Raw genomic sequence first — 9,055 nt, forward strand, 5'->3', positions numbered from 1 at the left:
CTCGGGTGTAATCCCAAATCTTTGGATCCACGGATAACATTCTCGACTGTTCTGAGAAGATTCTTATGTGTAAACTGAGTCTTTAGAGTTCACCGTGCTTATCCAGGCATTTTAACAATCACAGCACCTCCACACCTATTTTTCAGTCTTCCTTTCTAAGATTTAATTTTATTTTTAATTTTGTGTATGCCCCTATAGATGCTCATGGAGGGGAGAAGAGGGTATCAGTGTCCTTGGATTTAGAGTGACAGGCAATTGTCAGCTACCCAGTTTGGGTACTGGGAAGCCAACTGAAAGAACAGCAAGTGCTTGTAGCTGCCGAGCCGCCGCTCTAGCTGTTTTTCACCATTGTTGTTTTTTGGAGACAAGGTTTCACTATTCAGCCCTGGGTAACTTGGAACTCACTCTGTAGACCAAGCTGGCTTTGAACTCACAGAGATGTGCCCGTCTCTGCCTCCTGAGTGATGTAATTACAGACCTGAACCACAACATTGAGCTTCTACCATTCATTCTTAAACCACAGTTTCCAGTGATGTATGATAAAATTCCCAGTCACGCATCTGGTCAACCCAGAGCCATCTACTTCCTTCCTGATTTCGACCCTCACAAGCCAACATTGCTCCCATTTGCCACCCTGGAAATTTCTACAAGCAGAGCTATTAACTTTATAGACAGGTTCCATGATATCATGGATGACAACAGGGGTGATAAAGGACAAGGCTGTTGTGTTGTAGCTCTCTTATGAAGTACAGTAGCATACCATGGTCAAGACTGATATAAAGAGTTTGTTGCTGGCATTCTCCCCTGGTGTCCAACTAAAGAGACTTCCAAAACCCATCTATGGTTTAGATTTGTTTCTTTACTTTTTATTTTATTTTATTTTTTGAGACAGGGTTTCTCTGTGTCATAGCCCTTGCTGTCCTGGAACTAGCTCTTGTAGACCAGGCTGGCCTTGAATTCACAGGCATCCACCTACCTCTGCCTCCCGAATGCGGTTTAAAGGCATGCACTACCACCGCCCTGCTAGATTTGCTTCTTTTTTTTTTTAATATTTATTTATTTATTATGTATACAGTATTCTATCTGTGTGTATGCCTGCAGGCCAGAAGAGGGCACCAGACCTCATTACAGATGGTTGTGAGCCACCATGTGGTTGCTGGGAATTGAACTCAGGACCTTGGAAGAGCAGGCAATGCTCTTAACCACTGAGCCATCTCTCCAGCCCTAGATTTGCTTCTTAAGTGGCATTTCTGATTCATATAACTTATATCTACTTGCATCAGTAGATACTGCCAAGCACGATTTAAAAACAATTGTTCCAGTCTAAATTTCCAGGCAAGAACTCAATGTATTCCACATGCTTGCCAACACTTGGTGACATCCAACTGGTTCTTCTATTTGTGTGGATATTTTGGTATCTCATAGTCTTAGAGATGGTGTGCCTCATGTATCTCAGGCAGATCTTCAATTCCAGCTTCTCCTGCCACAGCCTAAGTGCTAGGATTACAGGCATGCACCAGACAGTCTGGTTTTATATAGTGGTGAAGATTGAATCCAGGGTGCCACAGATTCTAGCCAAGTACTCTATCACCTGAGCTACAACTCCAGTCCTTATTTTGAGAGGGGGTTTGAGGATGACCTTGGATTTCTGGTCATCCTGGATCAGCCTCCCAAGTGCTGGGATTAAACACGTGTCATTGGACTCAGCTGACATTAGTTTTAGTAGGTAAATCTCTAGTGCTATGTCTCTTTTAAGTATAAGAATGTGTGTCCTCTCTCTTTGCATTAGTCCATGTTCTCAAGAGAAATATATCCAAAGAGGACCAAATGGATATGATACCATGTAGATTAATACCATGTAGATGTAGTGGCTTACACAATCATTAGGTAGTCATGTTATAAATAATGGATAACCTATGAAATAGTTACAGCTTAATATCAAGGTCAAAGAACTGGGAGAACCAATGCTAGAATTTCCAGTTGAAATGTCACTTTTGCATTCAGTTCTGAAGCCAGTGAAAGAAGATAGCTCAGTTCAAGCAGTCAATTCAGTCTGTCGAGTTTAGTCTGGCCATCGGATGTTTGGGTAATGTGAATCTAAAAAGGCAAGCTGTTTTGCTCAGCTCACAAATTCAAGTTTAATCTCATCCCCAAAGATGCACCCCAAACAACATTAGCTCAAAGTCTTTAATTTTTCAGACTCCATTAAGAGTTTGTCTTCTGCCCTATGAAGATTGCTGATTTAACCCTTAGTATGCCATACATTATTTGGGTCACTTCTCTACCTTTTAAATTCATATTGAAATTAGAGACTAAACTAAACTCAGAGTTTGGTAAAAATAGGTCAGCTCTGGTGATGCTTATTCCTACAGTCTCATTAAGAACTCACTGTTCTAGTTGTCTTTCTTCTGGTAACATCAAAGCTGATCATCTGGTGATTGGTGAAGTAATCATACAATTTCTAATATGTATTGCACACCAAAGTTTTTGCAAACAAGGAAGAATGTTGGGTAGATCTTCACTGTTAAAAGGATGATATCATAATTTTATAACTATGTATGTATTATTTATGATTTTCTATTACAGGAACTTCTTATCAACTTTGCTAAACTCTGGTATGCAAAGAAGGTTCACATAAATATTTAATTCTTTTGCAGTGGTTTTCCTAATGTTTTGTTACTCAAGTAACATAAATCTTATTTGTTTTGCTTTCCATTAAATTTCTTTACATTTGGGACACTGAATATATGAACACATGAAATATGAGTATTACAGGAACATGAAATTTTAATTATGAATTTAATCTTAAATTTGAATGGCTTTTATAGCTAGCCAGTGCCACAGTGTTATATAGTAAGTACTCTAGATGTTTTTCCATATCTTAATTTCTTCACTTAGTAATATACATTGAATATCCCTTACACAGTAGAGAAAGGGAATCTTGCTATATTATTCCTGCATTATATATAGTATAGTATGTGGCTGTACCTTGTATTATTCAGTGACTCCCCCATTAGTGAACATCTATATTATTTTTCATCTTCTTTTTTTTTTACAAGGAAAGACCTTATGCTTATATTCATGTCTTTTGATATTTGTGCAGTGTGATTTATTATAACTTTGAGATAGAACCTTAGAAGAAGTGTGGTGGGTTCAGAAAGAAAACATACTATAACTCTTAATGAGAAGATTTTGCCTAGGTGGTGGCGGTGGCATATGCCTTTAATCCCAGCACTTTGGAAGCAAAGGCAGAGACTGGAGGATCTCTGTATCTCTGTGAGTTCAATCCCAGCCTGGTCTAAAGAGTGAGTTCCAGGACAGCCAGGGCTACACAAAGAAACCCTGTCTCAAGAAAACAACAACAGCAACAAAACTACCTCCAAGAAAGAGGGAGGGAGGGAAGGAGGGAGGGAGGGAGGGAGGGAGAGAGAGAGAGAGAGAGAGAGAGAGAGAGAGAGAGAGAGAGAGAGAGAGAGAGAGAGATTGAGTCACAGACTTCAGAATATAGCAGGGAGAAGTAAATGTGAGTGAGAGAAGACGGCTCCAAGGGTAAGATGCTTGCCACAAGAGCATGAAGACCAGAGTTCAGATACCCAGAACTCAGATAAAGGTGAGAGATTACTTGCGTGTCATTTTAGCACTCTTGGAGTGAGACAAGAGATGATAACAAAACAGTTCCCAGACACTCACGAGACAACTAGCTCAGCAGACACAAAGGCACACACACGGGAGTCAGTCACAAATATTTCCTTGCTAGCATGCTATGGATGAAGATGTTTTTTTCACAAAGGGGTGACCAACACATCAGGTAAAGCTTCCAGAAAGAAAGGTTTAATCCTGGTTCAGTCCACTACAGAGAAGACAAATGATCAGCCACGTGATAACATGAGAACAGGAGTGTGTGGCAGAATAAAGGTACTCATCACTTGCCTGACAGGAATTCGAGAGCTCAGTAGGGTAACATATTCCCAAAGAAGCATCCGAAGTGAACTAGTTTCTCCAACTAGGCTCCATCTCCTTCAGAAGCTACAACTTTCCTAAATGGAGCCATTAGCCTGGACCAAGCGTTCAAAACAAGAGCATGGCAGGGGTGGGAGGTGGGGGAAGGTTCCTTTTCAAACCTAGTACTCTGCTCAGTAGGTACCCAGAGGTGTCTTCTGCCAATTCAAATGGCTGTTTTTGGGAAAGTTCAGAGGAAACATAATGGGAAACTATGATATTTTGTCGCCATACGCATACATCAATAAATGTAATTTTAAGTCTTTAAAAAAGGAAGCATAAGCTATCATTTACAATAGCACAGGACACCAAGAAAATCAGCAATACAGCCCAGGCGTGGAGGTCAGAGGGCAATTCTTGGGAGTTGTTTCTCTACTTTCACCATGGCAGTAAGTGCTTTACCCGTTAAACCATGATGTCAGCCCAGTAACTCATACTTTCTGAGGAACGCAAATGGCATGGCGTTACCATCTTTGATGAAAGCCATATCTGTATATTAATCCATACCTATCTTTATGAATCAACATAATAATAGCACTGGTGAAAGAAATCTTTTTTATTTTTAATTTATTAGATTTCTAAAAATACCAATCCAAGTTCCGACTCCATCCCCTCCTCCCATTCCCTCCCCCCACCCCCACCCAGTCCTCAGAGAGGGTAAGGCACATTGCTTTGTGAAAGGAATCGTAATAATATGCAATAATAACTTCCTTCTTATCTGACGCTAAATGGTAAGTTATACTTTAAAAAAATTCTCACAACCTATGAGACGGAGCTATTGCCTGACTTTAAATATATGGGAATTGATGCAGGCAAATGGAGTGTAAAGGCTAGATTTGAACACAGGCTATGCAGTTTCATAATAAGTACATGTGGGTCTCTCTGATGATAAAAGTCCCCTATATTCACAATTATAGCAAACAAAACTCCTGCAAACAGACACGCGTTTGTTGTCCAGAAACTGAGAAGAATTTTGCCAATTGTCTACATCCCCCTTTAAGATGGTAGCCTGCAAAAGAGCAAGCGTTTTGCCTTCAGAGAAAGATAAGGGAAAGGAAGGTTGTGTGTAAACAGTGCTGGAGTGGAGGATAAGACTGCAGGTCGCTGTTGCCACAGTAACCTGACGTCATCAAGGCGATCCATAAGTTTTTAGTTAGATGTACTTCATCTACCGAAAACAGGGTTTCACTGCCGCTAATGTGATTTGCTTCCAAAACTTGCACAGGGTTCTGCTAACAGAAAGCAACCTGGCACACTTTTTCAAAAGACTGTGATTAGTTTGGTTATCTTAAAAGAGTTTTCTTTCAGGGACAGGCAAGGGCATGGAAAAGAAGTCCATGTGGAGACATTTTAAGATTTTCTAACAATCCTAGCATCGCGATTGCTTTAGAAACATGACGTCATTATGGTGACCAAAATGTCTTTTAAAGCACATTCTGCAGCTAAAATCGTACTTTTAAAATCTGTCAATGGTCTTCATCCTAATCTAATGAACGTTTTTTCTCAGGTGGCCTCAAGGGTGAAAGGTGCTTTGTTCTCAGAAATGGGAGTGGGGGCGGGGGAACTTGAAGAAGGGGTGGGTACACAGTCATTTCCGGTTTGGGGGAAGACTGAGTGCGTCCCAGTTGCTATAGAAACCCGACACCTCTTTTTGACAACATGGGCAGGTTTTGATCAAGAACAAGGGGTTGTGATTAAGAGAACGGTGTCCCTCTTTCCTTCTCTTGTGGTTACCCTGAGGTGGGCATCCTTGCACGGTTGAGAGAGGCAGGGATCACTGATCTAAAAGGACTGGTTACTGCTTTGAAACTTGGGGGCAAGGAGGCTCAAGGGCAGCAGAGATATGGGATCCTCTCCTTAAGGGAGTGTGCTACCCTTGACTCTTTCCAAGTAGCCCATCTTCTCCTTGAAAAAATTGGGGCAGAACGCAAGAGGTCACCCCACTGGATCACTGGTATCTTCTGGTTAACTCCAGCTTAAACAGCAGTTGTACTCAGTGCAGCTCGGTTGGAAAGCAATCCCGACCACAAAGTCACCATAAGCATAACAAACAGCCTATAGCTAGCCTTGTTCCAGGGAAAGGCTTCCCCGACTTAACAGATCTGTTCCTGCAGGGGAGGGGTTCCCCTACAAAATTGTTACAGGAGAGTTTTTGTTAAGTTCAATTTTGGCTTTTTAAAAGTTCATTTTTATTTTATTTATGTTGGAGTGTTGTCTGCAGGTATGTCTGTATGAGAGCAACAGATCCTCTGGAATGGCCAGCTGTGAGGTGCCATGTGGGCGCTGGGAATTGAACCCAGGGCCTCTGGAAGAGCAGTCAGTGCTCTTAACCACTGAGCCATCTCTCCAGTCCCTGATTTGGGCTTTTTGATTCGTATTGTATCATCCACAAATTTTATGTTTAATTTTCCCATATCGTTGCACATATGGATGAATCGTATTGACTTGTTTGGCAGCAGTGTTGAGGATTGAACCAAAGCCCTTCAGCTTGTTGGCAGACATTCTACCACGGAGAGCTCTCTTTACTTTTTCTCCTTCCCCTTCAAATAGGAGCTCCCGAGTGGAACCCCTGCTTCAGTTTACCAAATGCTGGGATGACAGGCTTTGGACAGCACACTTGCTTTATCTCTTCACCCCTTGATGGAAACATTGTGTTTCTGTTCGTAAAGCTACTATGAGCATCTGGGAATTGTGGTGACACTGTCTAGTATGTTCAATAAAAGAGAAAAATCCTTTTTATAGGGACACACACACACATACACACACACACACGAGGGGGAGGGAGGGCAAGAGGGAGGGAGGGAGGGAGGGAGGGAAAGAGAGAGAGAGAAACACACACACACACACACACACACACAGAGAGAGAGAGAGAGAGAGAGAGAGAGAGAGAGAGAGAGAGAGAGAGAGAGAGCAGAATAGCTACTCATATGAAAGTAGTCCCAGATGAAACAACTACAGGAATTTCAGGAACATTCTCCAGAGGAAAGAAAAGGTGGAATCGGGATCTTTGTCTACAGTTTCATTGACAACTGCACACATCTCAGCCATCATATGTTTAACATTACTCACTCCTAACCATTCTAGGAGGAAGGCATCATTATTCCCAACTTACACAGTCGGAACAAGGCTAATGAGGAATCACACAAACCCATTCCTTTTCCTTTTAACTGTGTGCTTGTGACAGCTCAGTCTGCAACCCTATGTCTATGGTGAAGCTAATGGAGCAGAGGACTTCATAGTGCAGGAATCTCGATGCTACAACGAATCGGCTGAAGAGTCAGGGGCTTATGATCTCTCTGCCTCTCTCTCTCTCTCTTTCTCTCTCTCGTGTGTGCATGATCCTGTCAACTATAAGTCAGCGGAAATCTGATACTGAATATCAGTATTACCAGTACCAATATCAATGTTCTGATGCTGAACTATACATCAAGCAGACAGAAGTTAATAAGAAACAGTCTAAAATCCATCACCATCATCACCTTACATCACAGTAATGGCTCCAAAGCTTGAAGCTCAATGCAAGCATGAGTGTGGGCTGCTTTTTATGGCTACCATTCCAGGTGGCCTCCATGTGAGTCATACTGTTTGATTCTAGCCACTCTCCTTGCTTCCATGGTAGGAAGGAGAAAGTTGGGCCAGGGTGGAATCTATTGAGGTCCTTCTATGTACCATATAGTATGTGAAGTATTTCAATTCTGTAAAAATCCATTGGCTCATTTCAGAGATAATCACTGGAAATGTAATTTCTCAAAAGCTTTCTTATTGTGGCCAGAAGATGCCACAAACCAGAGTGTACTGATTTCTCTATTGCCCTGAATGCATGGATCCTTGAATCCCCATCAGCCGCCCCAGTTCTCATGGTTATAGACCCTGGCTAGATGCCTTGCGGTCCTGCCATTCTGACATAAATCATCAGATGTTACCTGCCTCCACTGGGAGGTGGGGTTGAGACAGGGTTCTCTGTAGCTTTGGAGCCTATCCTGGAACAAGCTCTTGTAGACCAGGCTGGCCTCAAACTCACAGAGATGCACCTGCCTCTGTCTCCCGAGTGCTAGGATTAAAGGCGTGCGCACCTAGCCACCTGCCTCCAATTTTAACAGATTATTTTTCTTTTCATGAACCATCTATCTTTCCAGCTCCCCAAGGGTGGCATACATAGTTAACTTACTTCAGTGTGTTAGGAATTTAATATGGTAGTACCCTGCCTGCATGTTCTACCATCTCATTCTATAGCTGCTTCTTACAAAAGGAAATTCCCCTGTGGATATTTGTGCCCATTCACAAGGAATGACTCAAGGACACTTTCTTTCACCAGTGGGCCTGCTTTTTCAAGCAGCGGGACAATTCAAATCTCTGAGTTTCCCGTTTTAGTAAGTTGCACAATGTTTTCATTTGCCCAAAGTCAGCTAAGTACCTGAAGAGAACACCTGTCTGTGCATGTCTGAGAAATTGATGAGTTCCACAAAACTCTGGCTATGTGCACATCTGATATCCTGCTATAATGGCTCAGACTGTATCTTAGAAGCAACTGCAGAATTGGAAGGGAAACCTTACTGGCCAAATTGTGTTTATGCTACCCCTATAAGAGCATAAAGTGGGGAGAAAGTCACCTTATGCTACAAAAGAGAGAAATTTCACAATCCTCTTTGCAGAAAAATGGGGGAGCATTAATATGTGGGACAAAAGGGAAGCTTTTGTCTGCTAATGTTCTCATAGTTACAGCGTAGACCCTCCCAGGGATATGCGCCTGGCAAACACAGAGCTCAAATCTCTTGGAGTCTGGAGGTGGTGTGGAGGTTTGAATAAGAATGGTCCCCATAGGCTCATGCATCTGAATGCTTAGTCTCCAGGGAGGGGCACTCTTTGAGAAGGCTTAGATGATGTGGTGTCCTTGTTGGAGTAGAAGTGGCATCATTGGAGGAAGTGTGCCACTGGGGGTGGGCTTTGAATTTCAAAATCCCATGTCAGGCCCAGTGTCAGCCTCTCTCTCCCTGTGGATCAGGTAATAGAACTCTCAGCTACTTCTCCAACACCATGTCTGCCTGTGTGCCACCAT

The sequence above is a fragment of the Microtus oregoni genome, unplaced genomic scaffold (assembly GCF_018167655.1).
Source record: "Microtus oregoni isolate MIOR12 unplaced genomic scaffold, Mior012 000050F_013, whole genome shotgun sequence".
NCBI classification, from domain to species: domain Eukaryota; kingdom Metazoa; phylum Chordata; class Mammalia; order Rodentia; family Cricetidae; genus Microtus; species Microtus oregoni.